We start from the raw sequence: 23510 nt of genomic DNA, 5'->3' as shown, positions 1-23510 counted from the left end.
TTATTTGCTGCGGGGATAGGCCTCGTTTATTAGGTTTGCCTCTGCTTGTCTCCTCCTCCCCCGGATGAAGAAGACCCTGCCCTTGGCTCTCCCTCCTCCCTCTCTTGACTTGGCTCCCCAGTGCCCAGAGGACAACCTGAGGCTCTGGGCAAGATGGCCTGTCCGTGTCCCCTCCCACCGAGCCGGCAACCCTTTGCTCCCTAAACGTGCCCTGACTTTCATATCTCTCTGCCTTTGCCTGTGCTGTTCCATCACCCGGAACCCTCTCTCTCTTCCTCCCCTGAGGAAATCCTTCACTCACCCCATGGCCCAGTGAAGAAGCTCCTTCAGGAAGCTTTGCCTGTCCTCAACACCAGCCTGGGGGGCAAGGGGCCCCACCCACCGTGGGCGTGATTAGTGCTGTCCCACCCCCTGCAACAACTGACCTCTGGCCTGGGGGCCCGGCTGTCTACCCCCGAAAACCAGACTGCTCACTCTTAAAAGTGTAAACCAAATGCAATCTACCTGGAGGTGCCATTTTTCACCCATCAGGTTGTCAAAGACCCCAGAGTGGCATGGGGAGTGTCCCCAGACCTACTGGTGACTTTGGCTCACAGATAGCCATGTCCCTGAGCAAGGGTGCTGACTGCAGCCTCTCTGCACAACCAGGACACCACCATGGGGAGGGGTGCATCATGTGTGGGGACATCCATGCTGTCGAAGAGGAGAGAGCCAGGAAAAAGGAAGCGGCAGCTCCACTGTCCCCACATGAGACACTTCCCCAATGCATCAGGTTTGCAAACCCCTGGGTGCAGAGCAGTGTCCACACAGGCTACCTTTTCTGTTCAAAATAAGAACCACAAAAAAGGGCCCAGTCACAGAGGCTCACGCCTGTAATCCCAGCACTACAGGAGGCCAAGGCGGGAGGATCGATTGAGCCCAGGAGTTCAAGACCAGCACGAGTAATATAGGAAGACCCCATCTATACAAAAAAAAAAAAAAAAAAAATTCATTAGCTGGGCGTGGGGGCTCATGCTTGTAGTCCTAGCAATTCAGAAGGTTGAGTCAGGAGGATCCCTTGAGCCCTGGAGTTTGAGGCTACAGTGAGCTGTGATGGCACCACTGCACTCCAGCCTGGGTGACAAAGTGAGACTCTATCTCAAAAAACCCAAAACCAAAAACCAACAAAACAGAAAAGAACCACAAAAAAGATGTCATAGCAATGTTGTGTGTATGGGAGTCTCCAGCAGGACACACAAGCAATCCAGCACTGACCTCTGGAGAGAACTGAGAGACTGCGGACGCAGCAGGGAGGGGACGTCCACTCCATGCCTGGATTCCTGTGAACATAGGGCATTCATGAAAATGAAAATGAAACCTGCCAGCCTGCTGGCCAGCGGCTTGCAGTGAATCACAAACACCATGGACATGATTGTTGCTGGTGGAGGTCGCAGCCTCTGGATGCCTGGGTGGCGCTGTTCTCGTAGCTGAGCAGAAATGCCCACAGCATCTGCATCTGGCACATGCCTGGGGGCCTGCAGCCTCAACTGCTGTTCACTCGGAGACGCTGATGGTGAGGAAAGGCATCTGGGAGGGCCTGTGAGCCAGAGAGCAGCCATCGGGGAGGTGGAGGAGAGCCTTGAGGCATGTATCACCACATGACAGATGTCACCTGAAACCACCTGGATGCTGGCCAAGGCTTTGGCCTCTTCTTGCTGCCTCTGTATTTCTGAACATGCATTGCTAATGGGGTGAAGGGACTCACCCGCAGGCCTGCCACCCCACCAGGCTGGGCCAGGACACCATGGCACCCAGCATTACCCTGTCACAGCCCCAGGCTGCATGTGTGTGTGTCTGGGTGTATCTGTATTTGCACGTCTGTGTCTCTGTATCTATGCAGGTAACGATATGTATGTCTCTATTATCTATATTTGTGTGTCCATGTATATGTGTGTGTGTGGATGCAGATGTGTCTGTATCTGTGTGTCTGTGTGTCCATGTGCGTCTCTGTGTACCTATGTGTGATTGTCTATCCCTGCATGTCTGTATGTGATCCTGTGTGTCCATGCGTGCACGTGTGTCTGCGTCTGTGTGTGCCCATGTGCGACTGTATGTGTCCCTGTGTGTCTGTGTTGTGCGTACCCAAGTGTGTCTGTGCGCACATATACATATCTGTGTGTAGTTGTGTTTGTGTCCCTGTGCACCCTTGTGTAGCTGGGTCTATGTCCAGCTGTGTAAGAGGCCCCAGCAGGGAAGGCTGGGCTCTACCACAGGCCCTGATGAGAGTCAAGGCCGTGAAACAAACCCTCTGAGCCCCAAACACCTTGTCCTAGGAATGGGCTGGACTTGGGAGTAAGTCAGCCCAGAGCGACCGTGAGGGCTCCAAGCCTGTGGGAACAAGAATGAAGAGGAGTCCTGGGTCTGGGGTCCAGGCCCCTCCCCAGCCAGTACTGAGAGGGCAAGAGAGAACTCACGGCAGGCCCTGTTGGCTGAGCCGATCCTCTGCCCTGGAGACTGCAGGCCAGGGGTCATCCTCTTGGCCTCCCCAGCCACTAGGTGATGCTTAGGCCTGGGGGTAGGGACTGACCCTTCATGACACCCTGAATCTGCCTGACTGGCCCTGGCTGTGCCTGCTGCAGAAATGATATCAGCTGACATCATTGAGGCCTCCTCGAAGCTCAGTCTGTTACTGTGGAAGAAGCCCATCAGTCCTCATCCTCAGGAAGCTCATGATTCAGGCAAGCAAAGAGGCCCACAGCCAGACCACTCTGACCTGTGCAGTCAGGACATGGCCGCAGGTGAATCAGGCAGGATCCGGCCAGGAAGCAGAAGCCCTCCAGTTCTCTCCAACAGAGAACAGAGTGAACTGGGTCTAGGGAGCTGGTCACACTGTGATAGAGGCTCTGAGACCTAAACGGGATTGGGAGGAATCCAGGATTGAAATCAGTAGGAAGCCGCCATCCCAGGCTGGAGGCAGGGAAGAAAGCAGCAGGGTCACTAGTCCCAGGGGCTGTGTTCATGCAAAGGGAGCTGGAGCCTTGGCAGGGGTGTCTGGAGCCATGGGGTGGGGGGCCGGGGGGGGGGGGGGGGGGCGCAGGTGGCTGCTGCTAGGAGGCCATCCAAGGAGAGACATAAAGAGAGACGTGTCCCTTTCCCCCATCACCACCAAGCACAGAAGCCTGAGGGCAAAGGATGCTGGGAAATGACCTGAGGGTCAAAGCAGGGGGCCCATGGGGGTGGGATGGAGCCCACCTGGCAGGCTAGGATGGGAGCACAGCCAGGCCTGCAGTGGGCCCGTCCCCAGGGGCCTGCTCAAGCCACAGTCTGCTGCTCATCCTAGCAGGGGCCTGGTCTACAACAGGTACTCAAAAGCATGAGTCGCACAGTGAATGTGTGCAGAGTGGGAGATAAAGCCAGGTGGCTGGGGGCCCCAGATGCGAAGGAGAAGAAAAGGATGGACACTGGCCGCGTCCGAGCTGAGACCACAGAGGCCCTGAATGCCAGCTTGGGTTTGGCCGAAATCTGAGGGCTGGCACGTCCCCCAAACATTCTCTCTCTTACCATAACTAGAAAATAAATAAGATGTTTAGCCCTAAAGCATCAAAGCCCCTGACTGTTCTTGTTTCTGTCCTGTGCCAGACAGTCCGGTGTTCATTTCCCCCATTCTCTAGAGAAGGAAACTGAGGCACAAAGACGTGGAGGACCTTGACCAAGTGACAAAGTGACCTGCCCAATATTTCAGTTAGGGGTAGCACAGTCACAGCAAGGGGCAGTGGACGCCCACCCACCCCCGACTTTCCAAAGGTGGAGAGATTGCTGCAAACTGCCAGCAACTGGTGACAAGCAGGAGAATGTGGTCAAGACCATTCAGTGACCTTTCAGTTCTGCCTTGTTGGGTGGCAGCTGTGCTTCAATCACCAATGGTTTTCCCCAGACAGAATATAAAGAAGCAGAAACCTGTGATAATGCATGTGCCATCTGTGCCCCATCCCCATCCTCTTGCCAGGGACACAAGCCCAAGTCCTTGCAGGACTCAAGCAAGAGGGTGGATGAGGAGAAGCAAGCAGGGGGGAACTGCAGGCCAAAGGGGTAGACACTCCTGACTCTAGGTTTCAATTTCTTAAGAAAGGCTAGAAATCAGGACTTTTTATGGAAACAAATCTTAGATTTGAAAATGCTGGCCCCTAGTTGGAATGTTTAAAGTATATGGAACGCATCCATGGAGGCCAGGCTGAGTGTCTACAGTAGGGGCCAGGCCTGTGAGCTCTGCCAGCTCTGAAGCAACTTTTTCAAGTGCCAAGCACACGTCAACTACAGGGTCTTTGCACTGCTGCTCCCTGCCTGGAAAGCTCTTCCTGCTGGCATCTCGTGGCTCACTCCTGCACTGTCTTCAGGCATCTGCTCAAATGTCATCTCATCCAAGAGGTCTTCCCTGACCTTTTCTTTCCCATTTCACTGGTTTATTTTTCTTTACAGTGCTCGCTTTCACCTGACATCTCAGTGTTGTCCAGTTCCTGATGATAATAACATCAGCTCCGTCATCAGGGCAGGGTCCTTGTCTTAGGCATCCCTGGATGCACAGAGCCTTCCCACCCCAGGGCAGACCCTCAGTCAACATTTGATGAATTCATGGTTTAGCACTTCAGGACCCCTGAGGCATGGCCACAGGAACACAGGGCACCCAGAACCACATGTGTCACAGATGTGATGTCTGAAAGAGAAGCCAGCTGAGCGGGTTCCCAGCCCTTCCCACCCCACAGGCTTGCTGGGAACTTTGGGAAGACCTGAACCCCTGGAGGCCTCAATTTTCCCACCTGTGCAGAGAGGGGGTGATACATGCCACAGTCTCGGGGGCATTCATGGGGTCCCAAGGTGGCCATCATTGCCAGCTTCCTCAGTCAAGCAGAGAGACAGATAGATTGATCAGCTCCATATTGATCATGTGGCTGCAGCTGCTCTGGAGAGGGCGGGAGGGATGGGAAGCTGAGCGGAGACAGGGCTCCTGGAGGAAGGAAAAACAAATGCCACAGCCCCATCAATGCCTGGGGCCGGTGGGCAGGAAGGGCCATGATCGTCCATCTGAGGGTTCCTTTCCCTGTCACCTAGGGGTTCAGAGAAGCTCAGGGGAGCTCCAGGGGAGCCCAGGCCGGGGCGAGTTCTGAACACGGCAAAGAGCTGTCCCAGCGCACCCTGAGGAGGCCATCCCAGAGCTTCCCTGCTTCTAAGTCATAGAGCGGCCGAGGCCGAGGGCTGGGGCAAGGGAGTCCCAGGGGGTCCCTGCCCATTCAAGCCACGACGTTTCTTGGATGCCATTCACCGAGGCTGGAAGTGTATGCAAGGCTGGCATTCTGCTGCAGAGTCCACTTGAGATTTGTTTTCATACAAGAGCCCCACGTCCCACCCTGGATCTTCCAGGAGAGCCAACGCCCAAGAGATGAGATGCTGGGAATGTGGCCAGCTCTCTCTGGGGGTGATATCCCTGTGTGGGACATGCAGCTACATCACAAAGAACCAGGACCTAGGAGTCCGGGGGAGGGGTAGGGCTGAGGTTAAATCCCAGCTCCACTCCAACTTGTGGGGCAAAACCCTTTTCCCCTGAGGACCTTGATTTCCCCATCTGGAACCTGTCCATTGGGGTTCTGGGCCCCTGGCTGGAGCTCCTGGTTTTTAGGGCGAGAAGAGCAAAAAGCAGCCTTGGATAGGACCAATGGGCAGGTCAGGAGCCCAGAGGGAAGACATAGACAGGATGAGACCATAAGGACTGTTGTTAAGGCCTCGGACAGCAAGAAAACAAACCCTTGAACACCAGGAACAGCAACTCAGCCATTCCGCTGCTGGGTCTCTACCCAAAAGCATCAAAACAGGTGTTCAGACAAAGCTCGTACATGAATGCCGATAACAACACTGTTCACAGTAGCCAAGAGGTGGAAACAGCCCCGAGTCCACCCACGGATGAATGAACCCACTAAGTGTGTCCACACAATGGAATGTCACTCATCCATGACATGAAGAGGGTGGCATTCCAGCACTGGCACAATATGCACAGACTTCAAGGGCACAGGAGGACAAATGCTTAGGGTTCCATTCATATGAAATGCCCAGCACTGGCAAACCCATACAGATGGAAAGCAGCTCAGAGGTTTCCAGGGGCTCGGGGGAGGAGGGCACGTGGGGAGTGAGCGCACCGCATTTTCACGGGGTCTTCTTTTGGAGCGATGGAAGTGTTTTGGAACTAGAGAGCTGTGATGATTGCAAAACATCGTGAGCAGAATGCCACTTAATTTGTACGCTTTAAGAAGGGCAGTTTTAACTTACGTGAATTTTACCTCAATAAAAAGGGGTGAATCCCCTACCAGGGACAAGCAGAAACAGCAGCCCACGCAGAGACACGACTGAGAGGCCAGGCCTTGGATCTGCCTACCAGGAGGGAGAAGGACAACCATGCCCCTGGGGCTGCTGTGAGGGAGGAGCGCTCAGCACAGGGCCCAGAAGCAGGGCAAGTGAAATATTTGCTGCGTTCATTACCATCCCCAGACCAGCAGGGCGGCCCATGCAGCTCAGGCTGGCAGCCCTGTCAAGGGAGGCCCCGGGACGACCCAGGCCACGCCTGTGGCCACAGCTCCTGCAGTGGCCAAGAGCAGAGCCAGAGTGGGGAGTCAGGTGGGGTCGGCCCTCCCTCCCTGGCTAGCTCATGTCTCCTCCCTGGGCCTCACCTACCTCTGGGAAGGGGATAGAGACCAGTCCTCTAGGAAGCTTCCAGCATCAGAACCTTTCTGCACCTGGAGTCTCTGGTGAAGACAATCAATCAACCAACCGATGGATCTACCCACAGGGCCAGTGGAGAGGGAGGCAGGATGGTGCATTGGGTAAGCAGTGGTGATTAAGCTGACAGACAGGGGTTCAAATCCCAGCTCCTCCACCTCCCAGCCCCCCACCCTTAGGCCCCAGCTGCCCTAGCCAGCCCTTCCGTGCCTCAGTTTACCCACCTGTAAAAGTCAGGTAGTAATCGCCACTGCCCCATAGGGTATTGTGACGATGGAATGAGTCTGTGAGAAGGACACCTGGCTCATGGAGTGGGCTGCGGAGGTGTGGACCATTGTTATGTCTAATTCTCACTGTTCAGAATTAGAACAACAACCTCTTATCCAGGTAAGGGGAGAAAGGAGCCCTGCCCAGCACTGACCAGAATGTGAAGAGTGCATGGGCTGATGCCACCAGCTCTGCTCCCTCCTAAGACGTTGTGCTGAGCTCAGTCCCCAGAGTGAAGACCCAGAGGCGAGGCCAGGAGAGAGGGTGCTCAGGAGAGGACCGCTCAGGAGAGGAGGTGCCCCCACGCTCACTTGCACACTCACAAACTCACTCACACACACTCAGAGTCACACACTCACACAGAGACACAGAATCACACACAGAGTCACACACACTCATAGTTACACAATCACAGTTATACACATTCACTCACACACACACTCTCACAAAGAGTCACACACTCACTCGCACCTGCGGAGGAAGAGTGCTGAGTGGGCGGGGTGCGCTGGCCACGCGCAGGGGCAGCTTCGGCCCCGGCAGCCATGGCCCCCGCAGCCACACTTGATGAATTTTGCATCACCTTGGCTATGAATAGCTTCCGCTGCAGAGAGACAGACAGTTCAAAGGAAGGAAAAGGGCCCAAGGAGGGAGAGAGAGGGCGGAATGCACCCCGAATCCCTAACTCAGCTCTGCAGGAGAGCGGGGCGAGGCGAGGATGCAGAGGGTGGGCAGGGCCTCCCACTCCCACAGGGCCACGTGCGTTTCCAGAGGCGGCAGGTGAGGCTGCAAGGGGCCTCCCGCAGGACCCTGGCAGCCCCATTATGCTTCCAAGATTAGGCCCAGAAGGATGCAGCTGGGACGGGAGGGCATCAGGGAGCCCGGGCAGCACGTGAGCCACCTGCAGACTCCCATTCCCCAAGACTGGGGCTTCAAGGCCATTTCTTAGATGGGCACACTGAGGCCTGGGAAGATCGTTGTCCCATCAGAGACTGCACACAGCAGCCTGGGCCTGGGGTGACTGCTGAAGGACCAGGTGAGCTGACAGGCAGGGCCTCAGCGGGGCTCCAGGAGCATGGCTAAGCTGAGGGTGGCAAGGAGACGTCTGCAGCCTCTGGCTGGGGAACCTGGCTTCCATCCCCAGCTCCACCGCCTCCTGTCTGGGCGGCCCTGGGCAAGACACTTCACCTCTCTGTGTCTGTCCCCCAGTAATTAAATCATAATAATTAAAGTACCCCACTTACCAGATGGTGGTCAAGGTGCAGCCTCTGGGTCCCTGCTGCTCACCAGCTGTGGAACTTTGCCTCCCACCTCAGTTTTCCCATCTGCACAATGGGCTGCTGCTGTTCCCTGCCCTGTCGATTAGGCATAAAGCATTGAGAATGAGCCCTGCACAGCACGAGGGCCACATGAGATTTGTCAGCACTGCCAGCTTCTTGGAAAATGACACCCATAAACAGAGAGTCCCTTCTGGGCAGCCCCCACCTGCCACCAAGGAGGCATCCCCAAGGGTTCCAGCCACATGCCTCATCCTGCCAATCCGGCCAGCCCTGGCTGAGGCCCACACGATGGGCGACTAGGACAGGGAGCTCAGCGAGGGGACACCAGGTTGGTGTGTGGGTAGACGCTGGGCAGTTAGTCATGTAAGCCTGGCTGTCCTCTCTGGCCAGGCTCGGGTGAGCGGGTCCCGCCTCAAGGCTATCTCATGTAAACTGTGGGGATGTCCCAGCTGCCCACTGCCTCACAGGAGACCCAGTGCCGGCGTGACAGCCCCAAGACCCCAGCATAGTGGTGACAGCGGCTGCACCAGGCACCTACTGCATGCATGCTGTCTCTTAAGTGCTTTGTGTGCATTAACTCAATCTTCAAACCCATTATCTGGGGCAGGTGCCGTTAGCATCTCTACTTTACAGACAGAGAAGCAGAGGTCCAGGGAGCTAGGGGAACATGCACAGGATGTGGGACCCCACCTTCATTCCTCCGTCCTCGGTGGCACCTGGCATTTCTGATCCTGGCTCTTTTGTTCTAGGGCTGGGGCATCAGGGCGGGCCCTTTCCTCTCCCTGGCCTTGGTTTCCGTAGCAGTGAAGGGTCCAGGTGCATGGAGTCTCATCCCTGGCCCTTCTACCTGCTGGCCTAGAAAGTGAGTCTTTCACCCTCTCTGTGCTTCTGTTTTCTCCCCTGTAAAATGGGAATGGGAACGGCCCCCGCCTCCTAGGAGTAAGCTCCAAGGGCAGTGCCTGGCACTTAGTAAGTGCTCAGGAAGTGGCAGCCATGCTATTATTATCGCTATTGCTGCTGCTGCTGTAAAGTGAGTACTCCCTAAGACCCCTGACCAGAGGGTGGGGGTGTCCAAACATCTAAGTTCCCAGAGAGGCCCAGGAGGTGGCCTGTGCCCAGAGCCCAAGACAGTTCCAGGAGCTCACGGCCTCCCGGAATGGAGAGAGCTGCATCCCAGTCAGCCTCCCTCTGTTCTTCCCCACAGCCTTCCACCTGCCAGGCCTACCTCCACGGCGTCTCTGCTCTTCCCTCTGGCCACGTCAGAAGGGACCAGAAGGAAGCAAAGATTCAGAGAGTGAACTTTCCCTCAGGGACCATCCCAAAGATGCCCACAGTGGCCTCTTGCAGCCCCTCTCTTCTGGCAGGGCCTGGAGCCCAGAGGGTTCCCAGCATGGCAGCTAAGAGCCAGGGCTCTTCAGAGTCCCAACTGCTGTGACCCGTTCCTGGCTTTGCTGCCTACCTGCTCTGTGACCTTGGGCAGGTTGCTCTGCCTCTCTGTGCCCCAGTTTCTCCACCTCCAAGACAGTAGATGATAGCAGCCGTAGGTGGGGTGGTTGTGGAGATTCTGGACCATGACATAGACGAAGCTGTTAGCCTGGTACCCACTGGGCTTGATGTCCTGGCTCCTGAGGCTGCCAGCTTGCTGAAGACAGCAGGGCTGCTGACATCGGACATTCCCAGGGCCACATCTTTACTCATTGTGTGAATTTGGGCAATCCACTTCACCTTTCTGTGCCTCAGTTTCCTCGTCTCCAAAACAGGCTTAATAACACCCATTTGGGGACATGATGAGGATTCAAAGAGGTAAGCCCAGGAGAGTGCCTGAGGAACGGTGCTGTCCCTGCGATTGCTGCTGCCGCCATTGTCACCCCTGCCATCCAGAAGACACCCACAGCATCTGTGGCTACCTCTGGGGCAGGCCCCACCCTGGAGGACATTGGAGGCTTCCTCTCCAGGTGACAAGGAAAAGCTGAAGGATGCGTCTCCTTTGTTTTCTTCCCAGCAAGACTGGCATGCGACAAACACGTCAGAAGGGAAAGGAAGGTCGTGAGCCCTGGGAGCCAAAGCCAGGGCAGAGCAGGGGCTGGGAACAAGTGGTTCCCACAAAGTAGGTCCTGGCTCTGGATCCCAGAATGTATCCCCCGGAAACCCTTTTGGCACTTGTGTCTGGTCCAGCCTTCGTGCCCAAGCCTCAGCCACTTGCCTCCGCAAGCTCACCTGCACACACACCTCCGCGTTGGGGCCTGAGCCTCATTGGCTCACCTGGGAGTGTCTCACTTACTGAATCCGTCAGAGTCAAAGCCAGTTGGCTCAAGACAGATGCCAAAGGCCAGGCATACTTGGATCCCAACCTCAGACTTTCCTCAGGCTGCGTAACCTCACCCACTCTGAGCCTCAGCAAACAACACAGAGCTGACAAGACCATCATGAACACCACTGGGAAAGAATCAGTGCAGACTCAAAGGTAGTGCCTGTCCCCTGCAGCCACAGGACACTTCACAACCCTTTAGAGTTTATAGAGTTTACTCCCCACACATACCACCCCATGACCCCCATGACCTCTTTTTTTATTTTATTTTATTTTTTTTTTGAGATGGAGTCTCACTCTTGTCACCCGGGCAGGAGTGCAGTGGCATGATCTCAGCTCACTGCAATCTCTGCCTTCCAGGTTCAGCGATTCTACTGCCTCAGCCTCTTAAGTAGCTGGGATTACAGGCAGCCGCCACCACACCCAGCTCATTTTTGTATTTTTAGTAGAGACAGCATTTCACCATGTTGGCCAGGCTGGTCCCGAACTCCTGACCTCAGGTTATCTGCCCATTGTGGCCTCCCAAAGTGCTGGCATTATAGGCATGAGCCACTGTGCCCAGTCGACCTCTTTTGTCTGTTAAGCCAAATCTTCCATTGGCTTCTAGCACCTTGGATGCGCTCCTGTCTGACTGTGTCTGCCTCCTCCCTCAGACTAGAGGCTCCTGGGAAGGAGACACCAAGTCAGATTTCTCCCTGTGGTCCCAGCACTACCCAGCATAAGGCCTGCATATCGGGGCCAGGGGAGGGGGCAGTGCTCAGAACACGTTTATTGATAGAACTCAAGATTGCTTTCACTACATCTAAATTGCAAATACGGCTGCAAGTTATTTGCAGCAACTTGCACTAAGAAAGGAATCTATGTCCTCTCCCTCAAGTCCGTGTGATTGCCATGCCAGTAGAAGGCAGAGCAATGCTGTGCCAGTTCTCAGACTAGGTGTCAAGGGGCCTTGCCCCTTTCACTCTTGTGCTGGGAACTCCTCTGCCACCAGTGACCCAGCCAGGGCAAGCCCACTGGGGAGTGAGAGGCCCCCTAAAGCACCAGGCCCGCACATCCCAGCTGAGGCCACAGACAGTGAGCAAATGGTTGAGAGCAGCTGAGTCCAACAAAGAACTGTGAGCTAATTAAAATTGTTGTTTTGTACCCCTGAGTTTAGGAGATGTTTGTTATGGCACAGTACCTAACTGATACACACCATAACCCCATTTCACACAGAGGGCATTGAGCTTTCAAGGGGGCAGAACTCAAGTCCTCATCTCCATCGGGGGCCACAGCAGTGAATTAAAAGTACATGCCCAGCCGGGCTCAGTGGCTCACACCTGTAATCCTAGCACTTTGGGAGGCTGAGGCAGGTGGATCACGAGGTCAGGAGTTCGAGACCATCTCGGCCAACATGGTGAAACCCCATCTCTACTAAAAATACAAAAATTAGCTGGATGTGGTAGTGGGTGCCTGTAATCCCAGCTCCTGAGGCAGGAGAATGGCTTGAATCCAGGAGGCAGAGGTTGCAGTGAGCTGAGATGGTGCCACTGCGCTCCAGCCTGGTAACAGAGCAAGACTGTCTCAAAAAAAAAAAGTACACGCCCAGGCCAGGCACAGTGGCTCATGCCTATAACCCCAGCACTTTGGGAGGCCGAGGTGGGTGGATCACCTGAGGTCAAGAGTTTGAGACCAGCCTGGTCAAAATGGTGAAAACCCATCTCTACTAAAAATACACAAATATTGGCTTGGTGTGATGGTGCATGCCTGTAATCCCAGCTACTCAGGAGGCTGAGGAAGGAGAATCACTTGAACATGGGAGGCGGGGATTGCAGTAAGCCGAGATTGCACCACTGCACTCCAGCCTGGGCAACAGAAGGAGACTCCGTCTCAAAAAAAAAGAAAACAGTGCATGCCCAGAGGATGGGTAGCTGTGAGCGTTTCTGCCAGCACTTTCGGTTGCATCATTAAAAGCATCATTAATAAAGACGTATTGTTGCAGATAAAGCTCAGACCACGAGTACCTTCTAATTGCTCCTGACATTTTTGCACTGGCTGTTCATTGATCCAGCTGGCAGCCTGGCCCCCACCAGAAAGTGTAAAAGGGCCAGCCAGCATCAGCCTCCTCCCCGAGATGGAGCCACAGGGAGGGAAGCTTCTCCTTTGCCCAGGAAGCCAGCTGTGCCCTGGATGGTGGCAGAAGGGAGGGAGCAGAAGGGAGGTCGGAGCCGGCTTGACTTCCCCTGTGCACCCTGCAGCCGCAGCCACACCAGGCTCAGCATTTTCCGCTCATGCCATGCCTCTGCAACTGCTATTCTTTCTGCCTGGTGCACCATTCCCTCCTTCCTTGCAAGACCATGTCCAACTCATACGCAGCCCTCAAAGTCCCTCCAAGTTCATTTCTTTGTTGCCCCCACTGTCTGTCCCCCAGTTCCAGAAAAAATCCACCTCCTCTGCGAGGCCTCCCAGATCACTCAGCCCAAGACTGAAAGCGCCCCATTTCTCTCCACGAGCACCCCTTGACTGTCATTGTGGCTGTTTGTTTCTTTGATGTCTGTTGGCTCCACCAGACTGAGTTTGGAGAGGGGGGGCTGTGGGCACGGTGGCATCCACAGAGCAGAGTCTGCCCGCCAAGGGGCTCTGTGGACACAGGTGGGATGAGTGTGTAAGTAAATGAAAAAACAGCCGAACAAGCAAACTCACTCACTCACCCTCCTGAGGGTCACCAGCAGGAGTGGAGGCAGAGATCAGAGGATAAGGGATGAGGGGCCTGGAGCCGCTGCAGGCAGTCGGACCCAGCATCCCAGGAACATGGAAGCCAATGACCCAGACATGGCACCAGAGGCCAGCCTTGCCAGACGAGGGCTCCTGGGCTCAGATCTGTGCTGCCTACCAGCCCCACGTGTGAGCCTTTCACTGGTTACTTGCCTCTCTCTGCCTTGGTTTCCCAGCCACAAGGTGAAGGTGATGGTAGCCACTTGGGCAATAACTGTGGAGCTCATTGTGGGTTGGTATAGAAAGTTGGACCGGAGCTGGCTGTGCCAATGTTGGTCATTGTTTTTGAGTATTTGCCATGGGCAGATGCTGGGCTCACACACACTCCAGGAGACAGTGCTAGGATGCCCATGTTGTAGATGAGGAAACTGAGGCACGGAGAAGTAAAGGAACTGGCCCAAGGTTACACAGCTGGTAAGAGGCAGAGCCAGGATTCGAACTGAGCCCTCACTCCACAGCCCAGGTGCTGGAGGAAGAGACAGGAGGGGCGTTGGCAGGAGGGGTACTGGCTTCCAGATCATTGCCCCTCTCCCCCTCCCATACAAGACCATGGGTGACAAAGGGGATGGCGGGCAGGAGGCCTGCTCAACCGGGATGCTGAACACTGCTGCCCAGCAACCTGGCCATTCATCTTCACTGACTGCACAGATGCCAGAGACAGCCTCTTAGCTCACAGCCAGCAAGGTTAAAAATACACCCAAACCATGTTTCTATTGACTTGGCCCTGAGTTACGGCCTGGGGCACGCCCAGACTCTGGAGGCTGGGCGTGCCAGGCTGGCCACCTCCCCACCAGAGGGACCAGCTCACCTTCCTCGCCTACGAAAGGAGCTGACCTGCCCCTCCCTGAAGGCTCATGGGAGCATTTCCCAGACACCAGGCCTGCAAGAGGCTCCTCCAGCCCTGACCCTGTGGCCAGCGGGGAGCCAGCCAGGCCTAGTGTGATTCAGGAGAGGAAGAACGGCCTTTGGAATTTGCTGTCATGTCAGTTCCTCCTCCTCAGCTGGGAAGACCTAAAGAGGGGCCTGGATGCTGAGTCAAAATCAAAGCCAGAGGGGCCTTGGAGACCCTGGAGAGTGGGCTGAGCTTTCTGCAGCCCTCAGGGTGGGGCTGAAGACCCGGCATGCTGGTGGGTGCATGGGATGAGTTCTCTCCCATTCCGCCTCCTGGTGAAGAAAGCAGAGGCGCTGCGGTCACCCAGGCCTCCTCTAATGCCTCTCCCCCTACACATACACATACACACACACACACACACACAGGTTCCTCATCTACTTGCAGGTGCTGCCCTGGACAGGTGCCTTTGTCACCTCTGACATCTCCCTTCTCCCCATTAACAGAAGCCAGGCTTCATCCAGCCAGGGGCCAATGGCGCAACCTCCAGAGCTGGGCTGTCCACTGCGGCAGCCTCTCGCCACACATTCACACTTAAACAAATGAAAATGACCTATAATAATAATTCCACTCCTCCATCAAATGAGCCACATTCTGGGTGCTCAATGGCCACCTGTGGCTGGTGGCTGTCATTTGGACAGCACAGATCTGGAACATTCCCATCAACACAGAGAGTTCTGTTGCACAGCTCAGCTCTGGAGGATGAATCCTGACTGGGCCAAACCAGTCAGGGAATCCCACTCCCCAGCGCAAGTAGGGGGTCTATGGCTGCCTCCTGATGTACTTTTGAACAATGATGAAACATAAGGGAAGGCTGGGAGAGATGGACCTCCTGGTATGAAAAGATAGACGTGAGAGGAGCAGACTCAACACATTGGCTGGCCCCCTTGCCTCCAGCCTGTGAAGGCCGTGAGAGGATGCAATGACGAGCTGAGGCAGCCATCTTGCAACTATGAGGCAAAAAGCCTAAGAACAAAAACCAACACACACAGGATGGAAGGAGCCTGGGGCTCCACCAAGCTACGGAACTAACTGCCTCTGCAGTTTTCTTTCAATGAATCCAATTTCTTTATTACTAAGCCACTGTAGTTGACGAATTCTGTCACCTATAGCTGAATACTCTCTAACTGATAAGACTACAAACAAATACCCACATTTTGCTCTTAGGCCTTTAGGTAAACTTTTACCTCTTATAGAAATGCTCCCCTTCTCATCTCTGTTCAATCTATCCATGTGTTAGGGCCCAGATCAAAGCCTGTCTCCCCCAAGAAGACTTCCCTGAACCTCCCCCACAAATCTGGAAGCAACCACTCCCTCCTCGGCCTTAGAATTGGTCCCTGTCTTCCAACCCTCAGCAACAGTGAGGGCAGGGCCTACACCTGTCTTCACGGAGCTGTGCCCCAGGCCCTTAGAAACATGTCCGCCAAGTAACAGGAGCTCAACTGACATTTGGTGAATAAAAGAATAGATGCTTTATTTCAGCCTCCTCACCATGCCCTATACAATATGGTTTATACAAAAGCTTGCAAAATGGAGCAAGTTTCTCATGGCTCTCAGAAGTGGGGAAATGAAAGTAGACAACCTGCCCAGACCTCACACCACACACCCATGTACCTTCCTGGACAATTGAGGAGTCAAATGGAGATGCAGGAGGAAAATTTTAATTCTGTGCAAAATTGACAGATGAATGGATAAGATGTGGTTGATACCCACAGTGGAATATGAGTCAGCCTTAAAAAGGAAGAATACTCTGATACGTGCTGCCACACGTGAACCTTGAGGACATCATGCTAAGGCGTGAAAGGACAAACATGACTTCACTTACATGAGGTCCTCAACTTGTCAAATTCACAGAGACAGAGAGTAGAATGGTGGTTGCCTGGGGATGGGGAAGAGATGAGAAGTTGTTTAATGAGGACAGAGTTTCAGTTTTGCAAGATGAAAAGAATTCTGGAGATGGATGGTGGTGATGACTGCACAACAATATAAACACACTTAATGCCATTGAACTGTGCACTTAAAAATGGTTGCCAGGAGTGTTGGCTCACTCCTGTAATCCCAGCACTTTGGGAGGCCGAGGTGCATGGATCATGAGGTCAGGAGATCAAGACCATCCTGGCTAACATGGTGAAACCCCTCTCTACTAAAAATACAGAAAAAATAATTATCGGGGCATGGTGGCGGGCGCCTGTAGTCCCAGCTACTCGAGAGGCTGAGTCAGGAGAATGGCATGAACCCGGGAGGCAGAGCTTGCAGTGAACTGAGATCGTGCCACTGCACTCCAGCCTGGAAGACAAGGCGAGACTCCGTCTGAAAAAAAAAAAAAAAAAAATGGTTCAGATGGCAGATTTTATATTATGTGTATCTTACCACAACTAAAAAGTTGCTTAAATGCTATGTGGAACTGTGATATTGTTAAATATACGTTTGATCTTCTTCCCTTTTCCTGGCATACAACTCCTGAAATCCTTGGAATCTCCAAAGTGATGTCTTCTTGCATGTGAATGATTCACTGAGGGCTGGTAGTCCCTAGGTAGCTTCAGGATGGGGCTGGTCAGAGGAAAGACCAAGGCAGGATCAGTCCTGGGAAGACGAGAGAGACTGACGGTTAAGTTGATCACTAGTGACATTGCAATCATATCATATTACAATCAATTGTATCTCCGAAATGAAACCTCCATAAAAACATAAAAGGACAGATTCAGGGAGCTGAACATATGAAGGTTCCTAGAGGGCGGTGCTCCCCAGGGAGGGCATGGAAGTTCCATACCCCTTCCCCATAACTTACCCTACACATCCCTTCAGCTGTCACCTTTGTCATATTTATCTCTTGTAATAAACCAGTAAATATACATAAGCGTCTCCCTTAGTTCCATGATCCACTCTAGCAAGTTAAACCCAAGGATGTGGTCATGGGAACGCCAATTTCTCGTTAGTTGACCAGAAGCACAGGTGAAACAACCTGGGGCTTTTGATTGACATTGGAAGTTGGGGGGCAGTCTTGGGGATTGAACCCTTGCTACCACACTGGACTGGGGTCTGCTTGTCAAGTGCAGTAAAGCCAAATGTCCACACTGAGGTTTTGAAGCAGGAGAAGAGAGGGCATTTATTTGCAGGGCACCAAGCAAGGAGAACGGGACAGCTCACACTTGAGACCCAACCTCCCCAGTCAATTACAAACAAGGCCTCCTAAACACAGGGGTACATTTCAGGAAAGCAGAAGTTACAAGTACAATCATAAATCAATATACAGGGGCTACACATTGGTTTGGCCTAAAAACGTGGGATGTCTCGAAGTGGGTGCACTTCTGGGTCATAGGCAGATTCAGACTCTCTGATTTGCCATTGATTAAGGAATCTAGGCTTTGTCTAAAAACTTAGGGTCAGCAGAAAGGAATGTCAAGGTTTGGCCTGTGGGTGTGGCTTCTTCCAGGCCCCTCAGGAAGAAATGTAGATCAAAGAACAGCAGTGGTCAGAGTTCAGTGCTCAGCTCCCCATTATCTGGAGTCTCCGTGCCAGCAGATTCCATGTGGTGGGGTCCAGGTTTTTGAAAAGCTCAGGGACTGGTTAGCTCAGTTGGTTAGAGTGTGGTGCTTAAAAACAACTTAGGGACATATGTGAAGATCTTATCTTCGGTTTCTATAGGGAACCAAACACCTGACTCTAACTTCCTTGGCTATCGTTTTATGTTACTATTACCTTCTTGCTTACCAAGTTGCTTATTTACTTCTCAAGCCTAGCTGGGTACCTGGAAGTTCCCCTGAAAGGACTCAAGATTTTCCTTTATCTCCTTGTGTGGGGTAGGGTGGCAGTGCTGACGTGCCCCTAAGAGGGGTCTCTGCTCTGTCTCCTCCTCAGTCTGTGGTCTGATGCTGTCTTCAGATCGATGGTGTCAGAACCCAGCTGGTGTCTGCTGCAGAAGTGCTTGCTTGCTGGTGGGGAGAAATCCCCCAACATTTGGTCAGAGTGTTCTGTGTTGATTGTTGAGTGATAGGATAGAGAAAGCACTTTGGTTTCGGTTTTCGTATACCCACAGAGAAAGACACATATTCAAAGAGTTTGTTAAATGACTGGATACAGTTTAGACCAGAATGACTCCAATAGGCCCATCATCCGCCTGAAGAAACAGAGCATTCCAGTCCCATGGAGGCCCTGAGTGTCCCCACCCAGCTTTAAGCCCTCTCCCCTCAAAACAAACTCCCTTGCTTTTTACAGTTCTGAAGGTGTATTCTTAAACAATATACAGTTCAATTTTGCTTGGTTTTCACCTCCACATAAATGTAACAAAGAAAACACTAGATCGCTTCTGCGGCTCCCTCTTCTCCCTGGGTATCTTGGGGTGAGCATTTTTATTATTATCTGTTAAGCTTGCATGCATGCCATGTTCTCTTTGGCATGTCTCATACACTTAACAGTTACAAATAAATACACACAGTGTTAAATGTAAAGTTCAAAGTCTTAAAAAAATAAAGCAGTTTAAGTGACTGTTTTCATGGTCTTCAGATGAGGAAGCCCTGTCCAAGCGTATCACCAAAGACAAGCCACAAAAGAATAGACTGACATGTTTCATGACAAAACAGCTTAAAAAGCCTGTGGATTAAAAAACACCTCAAGCAGAGTAGGACGGGCAAACAAAACTGAAAATAAGGCACTGGAAAGATGAATATCCTTACTACGTGATGAGGCCCTTTCCAAACCATACAGGAAAAGGGTGACAAGCCCCTCACTCTGGTTCTAATGGAAGTTGGTTCAACAGTTAAAGAGGGCAATGTATATCCAAAGGCGAAAGAAAAGCTCACCCTTTAACCTAGTAACCCTATTTTTAGGAATTTTGCTTAAGGAAATGGCCCGAGATGTGCACTAAAATTCCTTTACAAAATGCCCTTCACAATCATACCTAAAATCAGGGGAAAAAATGGAAGTGACCTAAATGTTAAATATGGGATGGTTTAAACTATCAAAACTATTGAAATCATGTTCCAGAAAAAGTCTTTCCTTTAGTTGAGAAATAACGATGTGGTCGTAGCTCCATGAAGAAGAAGGTGGTACTCTGATAGATCGCTGATTAGAATAAAACACGGTACAGCCACTCTGGAAAACATTTTGGCAGCCTTTTCTAAAGTCGAATCTACCTTTATCACAGAACCCAGAAATTCTATTCTCAGCTCTTTACCCAAGAGAAGTGAAAACATGTGATCACACAAAACTTGTACACAAATGTTCATAGCATCTTAATTCACAATAGCCCCCAAACTGGAAACAACCCAAGTGTCCCTCAACTGCTGAATGGATCATTCACAAACCCTGGCACATCCATACCATGAAATACGACTCAGCAATAAAAAGGAATGGACTTTTGGCTTAAGCTCAAAAGCATTATGTTCCATTCGTATGGCATTCTGGAAAAGGCGAAACTCTAGTGACAGTAAACAAATCCATGTTTGGTGAGGGCGTGGGAGGGGTGGGGTGGAAATGGAAGTCAACCGCAAATATGCAGGTGAGGTCTCTGGGGTGTGAAAGAAGGGTCCTAAATGTTTAGCATGGCAGGGGTTACACAACTGTCTCCATTTATCAAACTGACACTTCAAGTTGGTGAATTTTAAAGCCTATAAATTATGCCTCAATTAAACTGATTCTTTAAGAGTTTTTTAAAGCATGTTATAAAATAACATGGTTGAGCCAGGCACGGTGGCTCACGGCTATAATCCCAGCACTTTGGGAGGCCGAGGCAGGTGGATCACCTGAGGTCAGGAGTTCAAGACTAGCCTGGCCAAAATGGTGAAACCCCATCTCTACTAAAATACAAAATTAGCTGGGTGTGGTGGCGGGCGCCTGTAATCCCAGCTACTCGGGAGGCTGAGGCAGGAGAATTGCCTGAACCTGGGAGGCAGAGGTTGCAGTGAGCCGAGATCACACCATTGCACTCCAGCATGGGGAACAAGAGCGAGACTTCATCTCAAAAAAAATTAATTAATAAAATAAAATAAAATAAAATAACATGATTGGTAGGGTCTCAATTTTGTGTAAAAAAGAAGTATATACCTGTGTTAGTCAGGACAGATTAAGACAAGCTGTGGTAACAAAACCCGCTCAATTTTGATGGCTTAAGCAAACTAAGGTTCATTTCCTCATCATGTCCCAGTCTAAGATAAATTGGGTAATGTCTAAGGCGGCTCTACTCCACACAGTGATGCTGGCATCCAAGCAGCATCCATCCTGCAGTTCCACCCTCTCAACATGTGACTTCCACAGTTACTGCCAACAAGAGAGGAGGATGTGAGAAGGCCCAGCTCTTAACTGTCTCTACTGTGGTTGGCACATTTCCCCGCTGCATCTGCCATCTGCCAGGATGAGTCATGTGACCTCAACTCAACAGGCAGGGAGGCTGGGAAAGGAAGGAGACCATGGATATGTAGCGAGTGCTGGTTGTCTTTGCTGTAGTATTTCCTTACAGTCACCAGATACCTCTTGCTCCCTTTTTCCTATACAGAGAACACACCCCTCTTCCCTAAGGGGAAGAAACCTGTCCCACTCAGCACTGCCTCCAGCTCAGGGTGATGTGCAGGTCTATGTCTGTGAGCGTCCTCTTGTCTAGGGCCTTCTGAACTAAAATGACTGGTTACCTACCCTTCTCCACACTCCCCAGTATACTCTGGTGGATACCACGGGCATCCTTCCCACCTAGAGCCTGTGCAGACATGTCAAGATTCATAGTGAGTTTGAGAGCCCACCAGGCACACTGTGGGGAGCCCCTACCTTGAGGATGAGGATGGGCCTTTCATCAGGCCCTGATGCTTCTCAGGGGAGAAACTCCCTGTCCAGTGTCCTCCAGTGCCCCTTATTCTGCCTTTTGGGGTGTTCTCTTTCTGCCTGTTTCCTTTTACTTCTTGTCCCTATCTGGGGTGAGATTTCCCACTTTCTCAGTTCACTTCCTTTCTCCTAGAAGGGCAAAGGTCCTAATGTCATTTAATCCCTTTTTAAGTTTCAAGTCATCAAAGGCTTTTGTAAGCCAGGCATGGGATTTCCCTGGAATCACATTCCCTTTAAACATCCTGTAGGACTCTGATCCAGTTCCCTCCAGTCTGTTCTGTGTGCCTTATAGGGATGATGGGGGCTCAAGGCTCCCTCTACCTTAGATGCCACTGTGTCTTTGGAGATCACCACAGCAGTAGAAGAAAAAGAAGGAGGAGGCACACCAGGTCTTAATTGCTTCCAACTAGAAGTAACAGTCATTGCTGAGACTGGGAGGACTTGCTACACGCCCCACTCATGGGTGATTACAAGGGGTTCATAGAAAGGTCAGAGGGGCTGGAAGAGTACAGGCCCCATGAACTCTCCATGCTAATAAATTAAAACTCCCTTCCAGGGCAGGGCCCACACTGAGATCTGACTGAGAGTCGGTGGGGTATGGTGGCTCATGCCTGTAATCCCAGAACTTTGGGAGGCCAAGGTGGCCAGATTGCTTGAGCTCAGGAGTTCGAGACCAGTATGGCAAAACAAAACCTTGTCTCTACAGAAAACACAAAAATTAACTGGGCATGGTGGCACACACCTGTAATCCCAGCTATTTGGGAGGCTGATGCAGGAGGATCACTTGAGCCCAGAAGGTCAAGGCTGCAGTGAGCTGTGATCATGCCACTGCATTCAAGCCTGGGTGACAGAGTGAGACACTGTCAAAAAAAAAAAAAAAAAAAAAGAACTGCATGAGAGTAGAATCCAAAATGGACAGAACAGAGACAACAGGAACCAAAAACTAGAAATGAAAGAAAGAAACAGCAAGAGAGGGCAGGAGGGAGGAAGGGAGAAAAGCTCTAGGTAGAAAGGAAAAGGGGTATAAAATACAAGATCCTATTTTTTAGCACTTCACAAAAACAACAGAAGAGGAAACTATAGAGCCGTAAAGTTAGAAAAGTGAGTCTGACCCACCTTCTTCTTCAGAGTTTAGAAAACTCTTTTTTTTTTTTTTTTTTTTTTGAGACGGAGTCTCGCTTCTGTCGCCCCAGGCTGGAGTGCAGTGGCCGATCTCAGCTCACTTTGCTAAGGCTCCCCGCCTCCCGGGTTTACGCCATTCTCCGCTGGCCTCAGCCTCCCAAGTTACCCTGGAACTTAACAGCACCGCACTCGCCCGGCTAGTTTTTTTTTTTTGTATTTTTTTAGTAGAGGACGGGGGGTTTCACCGGTTAGCCAGGGATGGTCTTGAATCTCCTTGACCTCGTGATCCGCCCGTCCTTCGCCTCTCCGGCCTCTCAAAGTGCTGGGATTACAGGCTTGAGCCACCACGCCCGGCCCTAGAAAACTCATTTCATTAAAAAATGAGCAATACAAAATGACTGTGGCTAAACCCCATACAAACTATTGTAAGAAAAATGAGAATGATGAACAATGTCCCCACAGATAATGAAGGCATTCCAGAAACACATGCCCCAAAGTACCTGCCCCAAAGTGTAGAAACTCATTTAAAAATGAGCCAACAGGAATTAAGAAAGTAACCAAAGTTATAAAAGAATAACAAAAGTTGGAAGACTGCAGGAAAGATGTGCTAGAACTGAATAAATAATTAGAAATAAAAGAAAAACTCTCAGAATGACGACTAAACTAGAAGGAACACAAGAACAGATGAACACAAAGAAGATAAAATGGTGAACATTTCTAAAACAAAAAAAATGGAAGACAAAGAACTAGCAGTGAGAGAAAGTGACTATGTAGACGACAGGCAAACGATCTAACATATGTATAATAGCAGCTGCTGAAAAAGAAAACCAAAGCTAAAGAATCAAAGAAAGACTAAACACTACAATTTAAAAACACTTTCCTTAGATAAATAAAAACTTGAAACAACATTGTGTACCTTAAAAAAGTGAGCCGGCACAGCCAACAGAGAATCGTATTCTATGACATATTCTATGGATGCCATTAAGAATCTGGGAAAAGATCAAGTCACTCTTAGACAAGATGGCATGACAAAAAGAAAACAGAGAAAGAAAAAGATTAAGTCACTTATCAGGAAAATCAGACTGTCATCAGACTTACCTACATCAATACTTCATGCCAGAAGACAAGGGACTAGTATGGTCACATTCTTAAAGGGGTAAAGTATGATCCAAGAAAGATATGTCTCCAGCCAAACTGACGTTCAAGTATAAGGGCCATAAACAATTATCAACATGCAAAAACTCCAAGAATATTATTCCTGGGAGCACCTACTGAGGACCCTATCAGAAAACAAGCATCAGGCAACCAAAGTGACTAGAGAAACATAAACATAAGGGCTGGT

Source organism: Rhinopithecus bieti, unplaced genomic scaffold (genome assembly GCF_001698545.2).
Source record: "Rhinopithecus bieti isolate Rb0 unplaced genomic scaffold, ASM169854v2 scaffold_62012, whole genome shotgun sequence".
Classification (NCBI taxonomy): Eukaryota; Metazoa; Chordata; class Mammalia; order Primates; family Cercopithecidae; genus Rhinopithecus; species Rhinopithecus bieti.
Note: the sequence above shows the minus strand (reverse complement) of the source record.